Source organism: Sarcophilus harrisii, chromosome 1 (assembly GCF_902635505.1).
Source record: "Sarcophilus harrisii chromosome 1, mSarHar1.11, whole genome shotgun sequence".
Taxonomy (NCBI): Eukaryota; Metazoa; Chordata; class Mammalia; order Dasyuromorphia; family Dasyuridae; genus Sarcophilus; species Sarcophilus harrisii.
In genome coordinates, this window is record NC_045426.1 from 17,262,446 (window position 1) to 17,280,835 (window position 18,390).

Below are 18,390 nucleotides of genomic sequence, written 5' to 3' on the forward strand. Positions count from 1 at the left end.
AGGTACACAGGAAATAAAATCCCTGTTTGCTGATAGTTTACTTAAAAAATCTTGGACAATTAGCATAGATATGAGGTAAGATTTTCATTGTTATAGACTACAAAATGAAATCCTCAAAATTCAACAGCATTTCTATTTAATAATAACAAAATACAAGCAACAATAATATAAAGGAATTTAAATTTCACAAAATGAATAAATTATCTGGGGAACCACCTCCAAAAGCTCACCAAAAACTTTCATAAAGACAATTATGAAACACTTACTTAAAGAAAAATAAAGAAAAAGATCAAATAGCTGCAGATATATTGGATGCTCATGGCTAGATTATACCAATATATAACAATGACAATACTTTGCAAATTACTCTCAACTTAAAATACTATATCTACAAAATTACCAAAAGGATAGTTTTCAGAGCTTGATAAAATAAAAATAAAATTAATTTGGAAAGATAAAAAAATCTAGAATATTAAGAGAAATAATGAAAAGAAGTAAGCATCCAAAGAGTATGAGTACTTTCAGTCCTCAAACTAAAAGATAAAAAACAGTCATCAAAACCTTTGGGTATTGGTAAAGAATAGAGAAAGAGAGCTGTGGAACATACTAGACTATAGAATCAATAATCCAGTATTTTGTATAGTGGAGAATGGTTTTCACAGGAGAACATAAATTAACTATGAAAAAATTCTTCTAAAAACTGGTAGGAAAATTGCAAAGAAATTAGATTTAGATCACCACTTTGCACCATATTCCACAGTATACTCTAAATTGATATTAGACTTTAATATTAAAAGATATACTAGAAAAGAATTTAGAAGAGAAAAAAATGTACTTCTCACAGCTATGAGTAGGTATATTCTTAACCAATACAGAAGCAGTTATAAAAGATTATACAGATAACTCTGATAACTTTAAACTGAAAGACTTCTGCATGAATGATATAAATGTATTTTGGATAAGAAGGCAAATGTCTCATTGGGAAAAATACTCTTTGTATTCAATTTCTCTGATCAGGATTTGGTATCCAAGATACAGGGCAGATAAGTGATATGTGTGTATATATGTAATCATACATAGATTACTAATAGTTATTTCCCAATAGATGAATGATAAGATATGAACAGTTTTTTAAAGAACTGGAAAATATTCACAGCTACATGAAAAATGCTCCAAATAACTAATAATAAGAGAAATACAAAATCAAAACAACTCTGAAGTTTTACCTCACACCCAGCAAATTGGCAAAAATGACAATGTCAATATTGGAGAAATGATAGAAGGATAAGCATACTAATATATTTTTAGTGGAGCTGTGAAGTGGTAAAACCATCTTGGAAAGCTGTTTGGAATTTTCAAAATGACTAAAATGCCCATAACCTTTGATCCAGATATTTCATTACTGAGTTAATATGCCCAAGGAAGTTCATAAGAAGAAAGTCCCTTTGTACTCTAAATATCTATAGAAATACTTTTTTTTAGGATGGAAAAGAACTGGAAACAAAGTAGATACCTATCATTTGGGGAATGGCTAAACAAATTCTGATTCATGAGTGTAATAAAATATTACTGTTATAAGAAATTATATGATGAATACAGAGAAGCCGGGAAAGATCTTTATGAACTGCTACATTGTAAATAAGCAACTCCTAGAAAATGGCATACACAAAAACTATAAAAATATGAATTAAAAGAATGACACAATAAAAAATAAAATAAAATAAATGTAACAAAAATATAAATTTCAAAAACAAATCAATTGAAAAATATGAGAAGACATGCCCCAACATACTTCTCTGGGGATATGAGGGCTCAATCAGTTTTTTAAAAATAATTATAACTTTTTATTGACAGAACCCATGCCTGGGTAATTTTTTACAACATTATCTCTTGCACTCACTTCTGTTCTGATTTTTCCTCTCTCTCCTTCCACCCCCTCTCCCAGATGCCAAGCAGTCCTATACATATCAAATACGTCACAGGATTTCCTAGATACAATAAATGTGTGCAGAACTGAACAGTTCTCTTGTTGTACAGGAAGAGTTGGATTCAAAAGGTATAAATAATCTGAGAAGAAAAACAAAAATGCAAACAGTTTACATTCATTTCCCAGTGTTCTTTCTTTGGGTGTAGCTTCTTCTGTCCATCCCTGATCAATTGAAACTGAGTTAGATCTTCTCTTTATCGAAGAAATTCACTTCCATCGAATACATCCTCATATGGTATTGTTATTGAAGTATATAATGATCTCTTGGTTCTGCTCATTTCATGCAACATCAGTTCATATAAGTCTCTCCAAATCTCTCTGTATTCATCCTGCTGGTCATTTCTTACAGAACTATAATATTCCATAACATTCACATAACACAATTTACCAACCATTCTCCAATTGATGGGCATCCATTCATTTTCCAGTTTCTAGCCACTACGAACAGGGCTGCCACAAACATTTTGGCACATACAGGTCCTTTTCCCTTCTTTATTATCTCTTTGGGATGGGCTTAATCAGTTTTACAGATGACACATGTTTTTAGATATTTTCAATATATCAATAAACAATACTGATTTTTTCTCTCTAAATATAGTATTTTTCATATGGAGATAATGGGGAGGATACTTAAAATAATTACGGTGATATAAGAAACCAAAAATATCAATAAAAAGTTATGAAAAAATGAACATTGTCCAGAGGATGATGTGAAGGCTTATAGTGCATGTGAGCATAAAAAGGAAATATGAACAGGAATGGAAGAAGTCATCCAAGAAACATATGACATAAAGAAAAGATAGGCTGTTCATATACAATAGAGTACTCCAGTGGAATCATTGTGATGTGGGGGAAAGCAAGGAATGTCTTGAGCAAGGTGGTGTGTGGACCCCTAGTGACAAAATCAAGAAAAGACATGGACAAGTGTCTCAGAGGCTGGAAAGGCATGCATAGGATGCATTTTATTTGAATGGAGAGAACATCAAATCCATGAGATCACATACATCCATGAGTATTTGAGTGCAAAATATGCACTCAAATGTGTGTGTGGGGAGTAAATGAATTGTGTTTGAATATATTGAATTTAAAATGCTTGAACTGATATTATATGCAGTTGGTGTTGTCTAAGAGGTGGTTAAATAGGAGACTATCTGAGAAGATAAATTAGATAGAGGTATATAATTCTAAGAATAATCTACATAAAGATAAGCATTGAACCTTTGTAATAATTAATGAGATCATTAACTGAAATATTACACAGGAAAAGAAGACTAGGACTGAGGAAAGAGCCTAGGGGAACAGATAGGTAGAGAATGGAGGAAGATCTTGGAAAGGAGACAAAGGATATATTCAGGGAGACAGGAGACTCAAGAAGAATATTATTCTGAAAACCTAGGAAGGAGAGACTATATGGGAAGAGAGGATCATCAAATGAACCAGTTGTTGTAGAGAGGTTAAGGAGAATTGATATTGAACAAAGATCATTCAGTTTGGCAATTGAGAGAGTATTGGAGTTCTTACATTCAGTGCTTTCTTAATTGTCTAATAGAATAGATTTTATTCAATCCCTATCTTCTTTGAATTCTCCACTACATTTAGTACTGTTTTCCTTACTATCCATATTTGTGATAACTCTTCCCATCCCCACCTTCTTGTCAAGTGGAGAAAAGTAAGGAGAAGAAAGAAAAATAAATGGTTATTGACTGAAAAAATTAAATGAAAAAGAGATTATTTGTGACTTTGGAGAGAGCAGTTTCAGCTGAAAATGTCAGAAGTTACTGCAGATGATTTAGAAGAAACTGAAAGGGGAGGAAATGATGACAGATTTTCTTAAGAATTTATTGACAAGGAAAAGGAGAAATATAGGATGATAATGTGCAGAGATATTCAGACTGAAAGGGAGATTTTTAAGTGTAGAGAGACATGGGCAGATATAAATAGACTGAAAATGAGAGGGGAGAAAGAGGGAGGAAAAGAGAGACAGAGACACAGAGAAACAGAGACACACACAGAGAGAGACACAGACACAGAGGGGTGTAGAGGTAGAGAGAAAAGAGAAGAAAAGAGAAATGAAGAGAAGAGAAGAAGAAAGAGATAGATGGACAGAGAAAGGAATTGGAGACAGAGGCAGGGACACAAGAGATAGGCTTAGACAGAGAAAGAGAGACAGCAAAAGACAGTCATTAACATTTATTAAACACCTATTATGTGCCAGGCAGTGTGCTAAGTATTGGGACCAAGAAAAAGGTCAAAAGACATAGTCATTACCCAAAAGGAACTTGAAATATAATAGGGGAGGCAGTAAACAAACTACAAACAAGATAAATAGGAAATAATTCATAGAAGGAAAATATCAGACATAAGATAGATTGTGAAAGGATTCTTAGAGAAGATGGAATTTTAGCTGGAACTTGAAGGAAGCTGGAGAAGCCAATATGAGGAGATGAAAGAGAGAGGGCATTTCAGGCATGGGAGACAGCCAGAGAACATGTCTGGAGCTGAAGATGAAGTGTTTTCTTTGAGGAACAAGAAGGTGGCCAGTGACCCTGTGGGGATGGCTTAGCTTAAGAAGGGTTTTGAATACCCCAAGCAGAGGATTTTGTATTTGATCCCAGAGGTGAGAGGGAGTCACTGGAGGCTTTTATTAAATGGGAGCTTAACATGATCAGATCTACACTTTAGGAAAATTCTCTTTTGTGGCTGAGTGGAGAATGGGTAGGAGTAGAGCGAGATTTGAGATAGGCAGATCTTCCAATGGGCTGTTGCAATAGCTCGGGTGTAACTATTATAACAGTTCAGTTCAGGATGTTCTAGAGTGGTGGAAGTGTCAGAGGATAGAAGGGTACACATGTCAGAGATGTTACGTAAAAGAAAATGACAGAATAGGTTGGCTGTGGAATGGGGTGAGAGAGTGAAGAGTATAGAAAGGTCCTTAGATTAAAAGCCTGAGGGACTGGGAGGATATAGTTGCCTTATCCAGTAATAGGCAGAGAGTGGGAGGGAAGGTTTAGGGGAAAGAAAATGAGTTTCATTTTGGACATGTCGAGTTTAAGGTGTCACTAGACATCCAGTTTGGGATGTCTGAAAAGCAGTTGGAGATGACTGGAGTCAACAGAGCTATTGGGGCAGGATAGGATGTGAGACACATCATTATAGAGATAGTAATTATTTTCATGGAAACTTCTGAGATCATTAAGTGAAGTCATATACAGGGAGAAGACAAAAGAGTCCAGCACAGAACCCTGTGGATCACCCATGGTTAAAGGGCATGTTTGATGTGAAAGCAAAGGCAACTGAGAAGGATCAGATAGTTGCATCAGATAGTTAGGAAGAGAACCCAATAGAAAGAGATAGACTGATAGACAAAGAAATAGAGGCAATGAGAATGAAAAAAAAAAAAAAACAGAGACAGAGAGACTAAATGTGAGAAAGACAGAGTCAAAGACAGAAACAGAGACAGAATATAATAGGGGAGGAGTTTGTGAGAGGGAATGGAAGGGGATCTCTGGTATACCCCACCTCATTTCTTGCCTCCATTCTTCCTGCCACAGCAGTTTTCCAATTCTTCAATATTGGTATTCCAAAATCTTCCAGGACTTGTCAGCTGGGCACTGTGCATCTGTATCAGAGGGCTCAGTTTAGTTAGTGTCTTTCCCTCTCCCAGATAGCAGACTGTTGTTTGTTAGTACCCCAAGCTGAGAAAAACCTGTCCTTTCCTCAGGCAATAGACCTTTATTTGCTAGTACAAGAGCCAGTTACAGAGTGTCAGGAGAGGGGACACTGTATTTTCTAGTTAAGAAAGAGTTATTTGGTATCAGACTTGGATCTCTGACCAAAACATAAAATATATTTTATTTTTATTATAACATATTTCATTTCCATTATATATATTCCATTTCCTAGTTAGTAGCCTTTGGGCTAGGGCTAATGCCCTACCCCCATCCATATAGTCCCAGATTGGAATTCACTTAATTTACAAAAATCTGCTTTAAGATGAACCCAACAGGTCCATCTTTTCACCATTCCCACAAATAGAACCTGAGTTTTTGTCATTGCCATCACAAATGAATTGAGAGTCATGATAACATTAGCAAAAATTTCCAAACCAGATTTTGTTCTTGAAATCTTGGACCCAAAAAGGAAAAACAGATGTTTTACTACAAAAATTCAGAAGAGAAGGAGCAGAAAGAAGGGGGGCAGGTATGGACATTCAAAAATTCTGGGTGAATCGGGGGGCAGAGAGAGGAGTGGAATATAAGCAAATAGTTAGCATGAGTTCCTAGTGGAAGGAATGGTGCAATTAAGACATCCTAAGTTTATGGTCTTGCAAAACTTCCACACCAGAAAGAGAAAAGAAGTAGGTTCACAATAATCTATATTGCCAGGGAAAATATGAACAATGCTCCAAATAAAGCTGCCTCCAAGTAGGGTCAGAGGTCTCTTTAGCTTTTAGGGATAGTAGTTGGGGCAGCAAATTCAATCAGTCAAGAATGGCCAAATAAAACAAACTCAAATTACTTTAAAGAGGTAAGAGAAATGGTAACCCTTTTATCATTGACCATGTGATATTCAGGTCTCATCACCACATTTTAATAAAGACATTCATAAGCTGGAGGCGAAGCAAAGTAGTTATTAGAAAGAATGAAAGATCATGAATTTAGAATTGGATGGGATATTGCAGAAGTCATTGAGTCCAAACCCCAGTTTTACAGGTAAAGAGATATTAAATGATTCATCTAAGGAAACACAATTAATAAGTATCTGAGGCACAGTCTGAACTCAGCTTTTTCTAATTCCAAGCTCAGTGCTCTACTCCCAATGCTATCCATCTAACTTCCTTGAGAACAGGTCATATGATGATCAATAAAAGGCATTGGGAATATTTATCTTGGAAAAGATTTCCTTAGGTGAAGTGAAAGGGCAGTTCAGGTTGATAACTTTCTCCAAGGATTTGATGGGTTCTCCTGGAGAAGGGGAAAGTATTCTTGTCCTGGATTGTTTTAGAGTTAGAACCAGAAACATTGTGAATAAGAACAAGTAAATTTAGACTTCATGGCAGGAATGATATGTTAATAATTAGTGAACAGAAGTAGAATGGGGTTTTCCTTCCTGGTAGGAGTATCTTGCATCAAAGGCTGCATGACCATTTCTTAGGGGCTTTACAGAGGAAATTCTTATTCAGATACAGACTGACTGCTTTCTAGCAGCAATTTTGACTTTTTGTGATGTCATGGTCCCAAGTTGGTTTTGAAAAGAAAGCTGGGTGTAGGGATCATCTTCCAAATTTCATTGAATTGCTGTGCTTTCCCTATCCCAGCTGCAATTAATAAGCTGCAGATGATGCTAACAGCCTGTCAATGTGAATGAACTGAATCACTCAGTATTGTTTTTATTAATCAGCTCTATTAAAGATTAAAGGTCAGTTAGATAGAGCAATGGACAGTGTCAGGCCTGAAGTCAAGAAGACTCATCATGAATTCAAATCTGAGCTCAGACACTTACAAGTTGAGAAGTGTTTTCCTAATAGAAAAGAAAAACAAGTCAAACAAAGTGATATAACAGTTTGTATATACAAACTGTGCACACTCTGATCCAGCAGTTTCTCTACTGGGCCTATATCCCAAAGAAATCATAAAAAAGGAAAAAGTACCCATGTGTGCAAAAATGTTTGTGGCAGCCCTTTGGGTAGTGGCAAGGAACTGGAAGCAGAGTGGATGCTCAATATTTGGGGTATGGCTTTCGATGTGCCAGGATGCTTTCAGAAAGACCTGGAGAGACTTGCATAAACTGATGTTAAGTGAAGTGAGTAGAACCAACAGAACATTGTACAAAGCAACAACAAGATTATGTGATGATCAATTCAGACAGACTTGGCTCCTTTCAACTGTAAGGTGATTCAGGCCAATTCCAATGGATTTGTGATAGAGCCATCTGCGCTGAAAAAGAGGACTATGGGAACTGAACATGGATCATAACATAGTATTTTCATTTTTATTGTTTGCTTGAATTTTGTTTTCTTTCTCATTTTTTTCTTTATGATCTGATTTTTCTTGTATAGTATGATAAATGTGGAAATATATATAGAAGAATTAAACATGTTTAACATATACAGGATTACTTGCCATCTGGAGGGGGGAGAGAAAAAATTGGAACACAAGGTTTTGCAAGGGTGAATGTTGAAAATTATCAATGCACATGTTTTGAAAATAAAAAGCTTTATATAAAAAGAGTGATGTAAGTTCTTAGCAGTTGATCTATAGTTTCTAGTTGTTTTTTTTTTTTTTTTTTTGAGATAAAGGTCCTAATTCTTCAAAAGTTCCAACAGATGGCAATAAAACATGTTGCCAAGTTTACCTCCCTTATATAATTTCCTTATGTCCTATATATTCTAATAGGAAAGGAAGATTTCTTATAGGAAGGAACAAATATATCAGGATCCTTACCAATTTACAAAGATCAGGAAGCTTAAGTACTTCAACTTGAGTAAATACCTGGAAGGATTAAAGTTCCAAGAAGCAGACTTACACAAAGAGGCCCCATATTTAGGAGTCAAGTCTAATGTGTTATCTCCTTGTTTGGATCAATGCTGTCTTCTATAATATCTCAGGAATGCCTCTAAATATTCTCATGATGTATCGTGTTTCTAGGCTTCCTCCAGTTATGTGTGTCTCCATGCAGTCACTCACCATAAAATATGAGTGTTGGATATAGAACAATATTCACTTCACTATCACAGACTACACAATGTAGTACATGGATAGATGCAGGAACATATTAATGAACTCCAGTAGTTCATTCTATATTACACATAATATAAATAACGCTCTGGGGTTATTTATAGAAGCTGTATAAGCAACCTCCTTCCCTTGGACTTATGTTGCTTAAGTAATTCACAACTGTAGCAAAATTGACAAAAGTCACATCATTTACCCCTTCTCCTGCCCTGCTCCATGGCTATGGCATGTTTCATTCATTCAGCTTGCAGATAATTTTTGTTGGTGATCCTTTGATCCTAAATACGCCATAAGATTATTCCCATGCCTCTCCTTCCCCAACAATCTACATTGATCAAATTATCTCTTTTCTTCCCAGGAAAAAACTGAAGGCATTTCAGGTTTGTCAACTATTGGTAAAGTGTGTTGTCAAGTAGGTTAGCATGGGGGGGATTAAAAATCATATTTGACAGTGAATAAGGAGTCATTAGTTCTTGTCCTTTTGGTTCTGTCATTAATTAACTTCATGACCTCAGGCAAGTCTCTTAAATTCTGTAGTATTTATACTCTTCATTTGTAAAATGAGAAGATTAGACTAGATGACATGACCTCTAAGATCCCAATTTTTAATATTAGAAGGACTATATTCAAATTGATGCTCTGAAGGGCATGTTCCCAAAAGAAACCTAATGGTAACACAGGCCAGTTGTAAATTCTGGGTCATGATGAGAGGGTTGCTGTTGTCATAGCAACATCCAAGTCCTCATCACAGAGTAAGTATATGCGAAGACATTCTGATTTTTTTGCATGGCAAGAGAAAAAAATATTTCTCCAAACCACTCACAATATTACTGAGATCATTTTGGTTTATTTTGCCTTTTAGGGGTTAAGAAAAACCTCAAGAAACTGAATTTAGGTTTTGTTCGACTCTGTAAAGGAAAGTTACTATGAAGAAGCAGCTGTTTTGCGTGCCAGTCAATTATCTTGTAGGGCATGTCCATTCATTGGAAACTAATCAGAAATTGACAACTGTGTTCTTAACAAAGTACTCATGTACATGTCTATCACCCATGAGGGAAAGATATGTTTGAACTGATGGAGTGAGAAGAATCTACCAATTACCTTCCCCACTTTAAAAAATTAGGCTGATTCTAGAGCTAGGAAGAATAAGCTCTGTCCTTTGAAACCTCAATCTTCATTTACTTGCTCATGGACAAAAATATTCCAGTTATGTTCCTGCCTATTATTCTCTGACTGGCCCGTACCCAGCCAAAATCCCTTATTCTTAACCTCAGAATGATGACAATTTCTAATGAGAAAGATACTTCCCTAGGACATCCTAAAGAAATTTTCCCACTTTGTGTGGGGATTGCAGATAACTCAGAAATTCTGCATTTCTAGCTTCCAATGTCATCTCAGTATTTTACCCTAGACTATGTCCACCCTTTTGGAGGCAAAAGCTAATGAAGATGGGTCATCTATCTCCTTCAGTGTGAACTGTACAATGGTCTGAGTCAAATGGTTCTACCACGTGCCGCACACTAGACTATTGCCCTATTATGATTCATGGATCAGCTTCAGTACCATGGACAGTTATCATGAGGCAATGCCATGACCTTATTATTGCATGGGCACTCATCCATCTCACACAAATGGATGTCAGACTGAAAATGCCTATTGAAAAAGCAATTGCCAAGCTGTGCAAGCTGACAACTCCCTTAGATTATTCCCATGTTACAACTTCAGCCTGATTACCACAATTTGAATTCAACTTTAAGATTAAAAAAAAGATTCCAACTAATTATAGACCCTGCATCATTCCTCCTCCTTTCACATTTCACATTTTATTTCCTTTTCAATTGTTTTGTATGATGCCATGCCTTCATCTTTACTCATGTATTCTGGCTTATCTTTGCTTTTTATTTTTTTTCTTTTTGCAAATAACTTCTATACAGTTGTATTTATCCTCTTTATTTCACATATGCTCAAATAAGTTTCTATTATCTCTTCTATTGGAATGTAAACTTCTAGAGAATAGATTTTATTTTCATTTTCCCCCTTTACCTTCTTAGAGCTTGGCAAGGAGTTTGAGGTATGGGGTCTAGGCTGTGCAAAACATGCAAGTAAAAGATGGACTGTCTTGACTGGGGAATTGCAAATGTACATAGAATTGCAGAGTGAAATATGAAATCAATCAGGAAATATAGGTCAGAGCCATATTATCAAGGGCTTTAAATGTGAAATAAAGGATTTTTTTTCTTATAAGAAGGTGAGCACTAATAAGCACAGAACTGTGCTTTTCGTATATCAGTGTGGAAGGTGGATTTGGGAAAAGAACACTCTTCCAGTGCTTAGAATATTGTTTGGTACATAATAAATACTTAATCAATTTCATAGTTAATGTGTATATACACATATACATAGGAACACAATATATGCATATCCAAACATTAGTATCTGTGACATGTGTATATGTGCCTATGTACATATATATTTCCTATCAAGAGATCTTATTAATATTTGCAGTTTATATTTGTTGAATTATATAATGAGACCAGTGTGGCTTTTCCAGGTTTAAATAAATCAAAGAAAAATCACATCTTGCAACAATCTCCAGTTAATATCCTTACAATACCTGTATTTTGTACTGATACTCATTAGTTAATTGTCAAGATTCTTTCCAGCACCAATATTTAATGATTATGTGATTAAAATTCACGAAAAGCTCTCAGTCCCTCTAAAACACTACATTCTGGCTCTGGCTGCTTATCTGTCATTAAGGAGCTACAGCTTCCCAACAGAAAGAAAAACCTCAAATCCCTGGCTTTCAGAGTCACCTCAGGATTTTGCCCTTAATTATGTGCATTCCAGAAGGGTCTCTGCAGAGACAGAGACTTGCAAGCGCCCCTTCCTAAGTGATAACTGAACTCTCCAGTGGACTGATTGTGGGGAAAACAGGTAGAGAGTGAGTGCCCTTTGATTTTAAAACATCTGTGCTTCAGGAGTTTTCCACCTCATCTTTGCTGATTTGGATAATACCAAATGCTCTGAATTTAGCAATGTCAATTTTGGGCGTTATCTAACACTTGACTAAGCCAGACTTTGATACCCTCCTAAGGCAAGGGAGCATTGACATGCCAATCTTCTGTTTTTAGCATTGCTCAAAGGTCACATTGAGATGAAAATGTTTCCTTCCTACATGATATTAAATTCACAGCTATAAAATTATTTTCTGGTAAAAGAACACATTGCTTTCCTTTGGTGGAAAAAAGCAATGTCATTTTGACATTTGTTTCTAGATGATTTTCCATTTCATAAAATATATTTACTTTGCTGTCCAACCCTGTCCTCAAACCTGAGACTGACGTAAAAAAATTCTCCTTAAAATAGGGATGAGTCGAAGAGTGATGTTCATATGTTCCCTGCAGACACGATAACTTTCTTATTATTTAGACCTTGGATGAGGATACATGCCACAATGGATTTTTATCCAGGTGCTTGCTTCTCACAACTTGGTTCTTGTGAAGGAATGATTACTGAATGAAGGTTTTTGTGCTTATCAAATAAGTGCTATATACATATTGGAAGGAAAAGAAAAAGGAAGAAAAGTATGATGTACAAAGAGCTCAAGACACATAATTTCTGGATAATAAATAATTCTATTAATCATGTTATCAATTTTATCAAAAAGGATCAATGACATTTTTGAATGCCAAAGATTCCCCCTCATCGAACTCATTCAATGCTCATATGCCCTTGGAAGAGTGGTTATTCCTTAGGGTGACAACTGACTTTGATCAACTAATAAGTAATGAGAGAAAATGAACACTATAATAAGAGGTGGATCTATTCTATTTGAGGACTGAGGACTTGATTATGCCATTTATTTCCAAAGCACCCCTAGTCTTAGGTAATCTAATGAGAGAATTTATTACCATCTAAACCTGAGTAGAGTATAATGGGCTTCTCCATCTGGGTGGGGTCTGAAAAAGATTAAGGAGAAATTTAATACAATGTCATTATAACAATGTCTTTTAAATGCTGATTTGGCCTAATAAGGTTTCCAAAAGGAAAAAAAATCTGTGTCTCCCCAATATTAGCTTTTAGTTATTTAATAATCATTTCTCTCAGAAGAAAGAAATAAAGGAAAAGAAGGATATCAGGAAGAAGAGAAAGGAGAAATAAGGAAAAGGAGAAGAGAGAAAGGGCAGAAGGAAGAAAAAGAATGAAAAAGGAAAGGGGGGGATGGGAGAAGTACCCTAATTATTCCCTTTTATAGCTTCCTATTTTAACAAATTGTTTTTGCTAATTTGATGCTAAGCTCAGTTGTTTCTGTTATAGAAAGATTATCAATCCTGTAAGAGCCCCTTATATTCATTCCCAGGTAGTAAAATTCTTGTTGCTTCTCCCCAGTTTCGTCTCTCAGAAGAGGCCTTTTAACTTGAGAAAAGGACTAAAGTATAGGAGGAAAGGGAAGGGAGGAAGACATTCTGGCAAAGGAAAGTTCAATTTTTATAAATTTTCCTTAAAATACCTAGCCAGGACCTGGTAAGCATTATCTCTGAATGTCAGCAATAAGAGAAAATCCATTTTGATAAGTTGTAAGCAGCTTGCAGCATCACGAATTTGACGGGAAAGATGCAACAGCTGGTAAAGATTAGAAGCACAAATGTAGGATTTTATGGTCAATTTAAAAATAAACAAATTGAATGCCTAATCAACATACAAGGTGGAGTGGGATTAATTTAATGAATCCAAGTCTTAAAGTTGGACCTATTTAGAAAGATAACCATCTAAAATGAATGCAACTACATATCCTCTCAAGATACATATCAATTTGTCCTGCCAAATACATGTCCAATTGTTTTATTCTTCTCTTCTCCAGCCCTTTGATTTTATTTATTATTGTTTGTCTTTTCTATCCTTCTGAATTAGAAGAAACTGAGACCTGGCTCCCATAAATGTCCGAAATTCAAGAAACCTGCTAGTAATCACCCTGTAATTATTATTTGCATTGATAATTTAAAATGTAATGGAAAATATGGACCTTTAAGTTATAGCCGATGGCTTGACTCATTGGATCAATGAACCCAAGCATGAGAATTAGAAAAGTTGTATTCTTTCTGGCTATTTGATTGTTCCCCCCCCCCAATTACCCCCACCTCCAACACCATGGATCTCTTTAGGATGATGTTGTATATACTTGGATATATACATATTGAGCCATCTCTAGCTTTTAGGATAGTGCCTGGCACATAGCAGGTGCTTAAACTCTTGTGGATTGTTGATTGAATGTTGTTGATACACACTAATAAATAAAAAGAACAGGACAATTTATTTAGATCTGGATAACCTTAGAAGCCTTAGAGCCCCAGACTTCTTTAAAGAAAAGGAAACTGCAGCCCAGAAAAAGGAATGAATTTGTCCATGCTCGTACAAGGAGTGACAGAAGACTGACAACTGAACTCATCTCTTACTCCAAATGTAAAAACATTTTTATCTTATTTTGCTGCTTAAATCTTAAGAGTTTATGGCCACAATAAATAGTCTAGGCAATAACCATAAAGACTTGTGAAAATGTAAAATAATCTTTATGCATGTTTCCCTTTTTGCTATTTTGTTTGTACAAACACAGGATCAGGGCTGCCTGGATGGATAGAGGAGAGAGAGAAGCAGAGTATTTATCCAGAGTCAATATGACTTAGTTTGGTGCATCTCAGGGAAGAATCTTGTCAGGGAAGAAATTATGGCAAAATCAATGATGTTTTTAAAGAACTACATCAATTCTAAAGAGTTGAAGAGCCAATTTTTAAAAATTACCTTTCAGGGAAATTTGTCATTTTCCAATGGCATTAATACTGCCTAAAAAGTTGAATCTGTAACAAAAGAGAGTCTCTGATATTTGAAGTGGCTTTTTAAAAAGCATATAGAAACCAACTCTTCACTACAGATATTTTTAGGCAGTGACTCATTTGGGCCATCAGTGAAACAAGTAAATCCCTTGGTCCCAGAGGGCAGATCACGGAAATAACAAAAAAGCCAATGTAGGCTCGCTGTCAGGAAAAAGAAAACAAATTAAAAATGAATTCTGTCTTGTACTTAGTGGACAGACCAGGTTGCCTTGAGAGTTTGTAGGTGGCCCATTTTGGAGATCTTAAATTTTAGGCTGAATGATCATTTGTGGAAATGGGGGGGGAGGTTCTTGTTTGAGTTCTGGTTGGCCTTGATGGTGGCTGAGAACCTACCAACTCTGAAATTTTATGATTTTGATCCCAAATCTCACTAAGGTCAAAGATAGTCTTGTGGTTCACAGCTTCTACTACTACTACAACTACTACTATAGGCATGGTTTTCAAATAAAAAAATTAAGTCCTGAACTTTCTGATCTCTGTTGGCATGTTTTCAACTGGTTGATATCTATTTATGTATGTAGTTAACTCCATTTTCTCTAAACCAAAATGGCCTACTCCCAATTTGCAGCTTCTCAAGTTCTCTTTATCTCCCCCATCTCTCTGTTCAGATCTTAACTAAACTGGTGTATTCCTTGCCTTCCAAAGTTGACTTTGGCTTTATGTTTTTTTCCTTTTTGCTTCCTGGTTTCTATTCCTTTCAGACTCCTCTCCTTGAAGACCTAGATCCAATCCTATATTTTATATAAATTCTTCTCTTAGCATACCCATCCCAATTGGAAGCAGTCAATCACTCATCACACACTTAGCATGTGCCTGCTGTGTTCTAGTTACTGCAGAGACAAAGACAAAAATAAATCAGTGCCTGTCCTCAAGACACTCATATTCTAAGAAGGGAAACACTGTGTGAATGTATGTAGATAGAAAATAGATGTGCAATCTGGAAGAGGAAAGTATTTGGAGTTGGAAAGGGGGAGGACAGAAAAAGATCTTGTGAAGAAAGTGAACTTGAGCTATATGTTGAAGGGAACAGGGATTGATGGAGGTAGAGGTGGGGAGAGAGAACATTCTCTAAAATTAAGGGCTAGAAATTGAGAGGAATGGAGATAGAAAACATGAGAAATCAGAAATATTCCAGTCTGACTGGCCTGCATAGTATGTGGAGGAGAATAGTATGGTGTAAGATGGGAGAAAGGACAAAAAGTACTGAATGGAAAGAGCTCTGAATGCCAAAGCAAGTCCATGGATTCCAAGGATCCATTGGAGTTTATTGAACAGGAGGTACAATAATCAGACCTGCTCTATATGAAAATCACATTGAGCCCAAGGTGAAAGATGCCCTGGCCTTTTTCTGAAACCCCGTACTAATGATCATTGATGCTATTCATTTGCCGACTAATTATGCTATTCCCATAAAGAAAACAAGTGGGCCCCAAATCTCCCAAGAACTCACGGAATTAGTCCATCAGATTATGTCAGCATTTACTATGTGCCCAAGCACCATGCTAGGGTCTGGGAATACAAAGGCACAAATAAAACAATCCCTGCCCTCAAGGAGCTTCCAGAAAGACTCGGTGATGTTTTAGCTCTGGGATACAATAGAAACCTGAACTTGGCATTTCAAGGTCTTCCCAATTAGACCCATTCTGCCTCACCAGGCTTACTGCACATGACTCCTCCTCATGAATTCTGGGTTCATCGTGCTGACCAGCTTGGTTATCTTCACCCAAAGGTCAGTCCGATGTCAGGTACTAGATTTGTGATCCTGAGCAAGTTATCAGACCCCTTAGCATCCTCTATTTGATTTTCCATGATGATACACTGAAGAGCAGGTGTTAATGTACATGGGTAGAGGAGGTTTCTACACCAAGGAAATCTAGCACTTACTTCCTCAGTGGTTGTAAGGACCAAATGAAATAATTGATGATGATGATAATAGCACTTCAAGGTCTTCAAAGCCCTTTATTCCATGCTTTACTCACACCAATCTTATGAAGTAGAACTATTCTTATTTCCATTTTACAAATGAGGAAACTGAGACTAGGAGACAGATATATGTACAAACAGACAGAGCCTTTGTCAAATAATTGTGATTCTCCATAACAATTAAAATTATATATAAATAACATAACATGGCCATAACAATTAAAACTGAGAGTTAGGAAGAGCTAGTTCAAATCCACTCTGAGATACTGGAGTTGGAGTTGGAAGGGGGAAGGACAGAAAAAGATCTTGTGAAGAAAGTGAACTTGAGCTATATGTTGAAGGGAACCAGGGATTGATGGAGACACAAAAGCTGTGTGACCTTGGGCAAGTTCTTTAACTTCTCTCTTTTTCAGTTTTTGCATCTACAAACTTACATCTGAGAATTATTGTGAAGAAAAGGTGAGTGAATACTTAAAGCATTTTGCAGACTTCCTAGAGCTATGTACATTTTAGATACTATGTTCTAATAGAAGAAGATAAAACCTACAAGAGAGATAGCGAGTAGGGAGTAGGAAAGAGGCTCAGGCAGCTGGTGAGGAGGTGGAGTAGACTAGACAGTGAGCTGGAAGTGAAGTGAACAGCAACGTGGGTGGGGCTCAACAAGATCTAGCAATCTGCTTCAGTGACTCACCAATTAGCTAGTAGTCATTCTTAGTTGGGCAAGGTCACTGGTGAGAGGTCTGGGGCTAGACTGGACGGGAAAATGAGTTCGAAGGGAAGAGACATTGATTTGTCAAGGGCCACACAAATAGTAAGTGCCTGCCACAAAATTTGAACTCAGGTCTTCCTGGCTCCAAATCCAACTTTCTATTCATTTCCCAATCTTCTTGTTTTTAATATGTGTAAAACTCTTTGTCAACTTTAGAATGTTATATAAACTTGATCTAATATTATGAAGTGAGCAAGTAAACAAAAATGCAAAATACCTCCACTGTCCACTGCTCCTCCTTCAGCTCCTCTGGCCAGAGAATAAAGCAAAAGGGATCCCTAAATGGTTGTCAAAGAGATTAGGACCATTTGGTTTTTTTTCCTCTCCATAGGTCACATGATTCCTTAGAACATCCAAGACTGCAGTTTGGTCCCTGTTGACTCCAAGAGGTGTATGATCAACAGTTTAGAAGATGAAAGATGGATAACATCTCACTTTTTTTTTCTGTAATAACCAATCATTGCTTTGTTTCTAGCACAACACAGCTCTTCATGAAACTATTGGTACTCTAACTGTATTGGTCTGCAACTAGAGAAATGGGAGCTTATAAATGCTGACATTATCACAAAAATGAACCAGTAGAGATAATGAATTTGTGCCCAAATGGATGGTGATACATAGACAGCTCTCAACTCAGGGTTCCACTGTTTACCCCGAAGCATCAGTAAACATCATTTTGCGGCAGCCTTAGCCTTCAGTACTGATAGAATATATGATGTATGCCAAGTAAAAAAAAAAAAAAAAGTCACCATGAAAGGAATGGAAGCTTATGTATCAACACCTTTCTCAAAGAAAGAAGGAGAAATATTCTGGGAAGAACCTGACCAAGCCAAGTCAGCAAATATATTAGTGATCGGTGACTTGGCTGGAAATACAGTCTTTTGGGAGGTTGATGAAAAGATGATTCAAAACTAGCAAACTTAAATAAAATGCTTGCAAACACTTCAAAAGTCTCATAGCTATATGTTAAAATCACTTCTTCAAGAAGAGATTTTTAAGGCGATTTAAATTGTAAATCATTTCCCAATCAGCTTTGTTTGTGAAGTCAGGGCATCAGTTCACTGGAGCAAGTTTGAATATCAATAG

The 18,390-nt window shown here is 36.3% G+C and overlaps 1 long non-coding RNA gene across 1 annotated transcript in view; it reads left to right on the forward strand.

Moving 5' to 3' along the window:
* Nucleotides 1-18,048, forward strand: part of LOC116421606 — a 78,637-nt gene extending 60,589 nt beyond the window's left edge. Inside the window, exon 2 of the long non-coding RNA XR_004232062.1 lies at nucleotides 17,636-18,048. This is a non-coding gene — a long non-coding RNA (uncharacterized LOC116421606). The remainder of the gene's footprint in view (nucleotides 1-17,635) is intronic.
* The last annotated feature ends 342 nt before the right edge of the window (nucleotides 18,049-18,390 follow it).